General features: G+C 42.4%; 1 protein-coding gene across 1 annotated transcript in view; it reads right to left on the bottom strand.

Moving 5' to 3' along the window:
* COL23A1 (collagen type XXIII alpha 1 chain) overlaps window positions 1–1958 on the bottom strand; it is a 157574-nt gene that overhangs the window by 8342 nt on the left and 147274 nt on the right. The gene's annotated exons all lie outside the window — the stretch shown is intronic.

Here is a 1958-nt window from a genome sequence, read left to right as displayed (position 1 = left end):
CTGCAAAACAGAATAGATGGATTTCATTTCTGTTGATGGTAGTTTAAGCGTCAGAACCAAAAACCCAAAGCTCAGTCCTTAAACGATAAAAGCGTTAGCAGTGCGGTAAGAGACGAGGACCATGCACAACAAGTTACTGTATATGCACAAAGTAAATACACAGCCAGTGTGATCTGTGCGTCAAGCACAACACGAAATCAAATACGCTCCAGGATCAAACAAAATAAAAGCTGACACTTCCTTGCAACAAAAGTGAACACACACAAAATCTGGAACCTCAATTAATTCAGAATCTGCGTTAAAAAGTAGTGTTTTTGCGATCAGACCTATTTGTGGAAAGCATGATGTGGAAATGTATCTTTTGTTCATACATGCTTCTTGAGTTGGGGTTAATATATTTTTTCACGATATTCTGTGTTCAATTTGATCCTGCAGTACTTAGTTTCTTTAAGAAATCTCGAGTTGCTGAACTGACTGAAATTGGATAGGTTGTGGGCTGTGTAAAGGGAGTGAAAAGACTTGTCTTTTTCTGATGGAGATGGATGGAGTATACAGAAATGAGAAAGCTGAAAGAGCTTACTTACCAGGAGGAAAACACTGACAAGGAAGGAGCCCTCAGAAGAGGAATGGACTTTTTATGACCAACTTTTCAAGCTACGTTAGCAGAAATAGCTGACTTCAGCTATTTCAGCCTTTTCTGATGCTGGATTTTTTAAGGCTCTTGGATCTCTGATTGCATGAATTGCTGCATGTAGAGCTACAGAGAGCACACATGCACCAACCCTTCCCTCAGATTGGAAGCCACGAAGACATGTTTGCAGTGGAGAAAACTGCTAGTGCAAACAGAGGTCAAAATGCATTTTTACATTTTTTACTGTAAATGTCAGTCATCACATTTTTTGTATTCTGTATTGATTTTATATGTAAAATAGCCTATGCCCAATAAAAGAGATGCAGTGATGTAAGGTTACCCTTTCCAGCTACTCCTAGTGTGACAGGTCCAGTTATTTTCAGACTTGCCTATAACATTACGGTAGTTGGAAGCACACACAGTTTTCTGCTGACAGCAAGCCAGCATTTTAGTCCTTGACATTTATTGGCCTGGTCAGGAGGTGAAGGGTAATGGGGACAACATGCAGAGCGGTTCTGGCACCTGGAGACATCCTGACCTGGTCTGTCAGAGCACATCCCAACACACCAATGGTCACAAGGCTGATTTCCCCAGGCTTTTTTTCCCTTCTGCACACTCAAAATACTCATTTTGGCCATCATCAAGCTCCACATGTTTCTACCATGCTTCACTTGAATGACTCCAGAACAACTGGTCAGCTCACAAGCCTCAGCTGAGGCTCACACCACAGAACTGAACAGAATCATCGAGAATCCAGTAGCCCCCCATGATTACAATGGGGGAAGGAGGAGGACAACCTCCCACGGCAGCGTGCAACAGCTAATGACAACTAATGACAAGTAACCCGTCATACACAGGCAGGAAAAAGCACATCTGCTGCATTAACTGGTCACTGTAATCAATTGTAGGGGAAATCCCCTTCTGCCCCTACTGTGCCTGCGATATAGCTTGACTTTGTGTATTCTGTACAGTTAGGATAGGACATGCTTAGCAAATATAACATCTCTGGGGAGTAAATACGAAGAGCTGAAGCAGGCCTGCTGCTAATAATTGGTTTCTTTGACACATATGAAAGCAATTTAACTTTCTGAAAGAGAACTCACTGCCCTTTTGTTTCTCTGAAGACAACTGCAAATCATCTAACATGCAGCATTTTCTATGGTTAAAAAAATGAAAATAAAACAATGATCTCTTTTAGCTAGTCACGCAAAACCCTCTGGATCAGCGAGCAGAGCTTGAACCTCTCTGCGTAATCAGAGGATTTCAACCTGAGCTCCACAGTGACGCAGCAAACGCCCTTTTAGTGCCCAAAGGGCCCACGACCTCC

Source organism: Meleagris gallopavo, chromosome 15 (assembly GCF_905368555.1).
Source record: "Meleagris gallopavo chromosome 15, MGAL_WU_HG_1.1, whole genome shotgun sequence".
In the NCBI taxonomy this organism is placed as follows: domain Eukaryota; kingdom Metazoa; phylum Chordata; class Aves; order Galliformes; family Phasianidae; genus Meleagris; species Meleagris gallopavo.
Note: the sequence above shows the minus strand (reverse complement) of the source record. Positions and strands in the feature narration are given on the sequence as shown.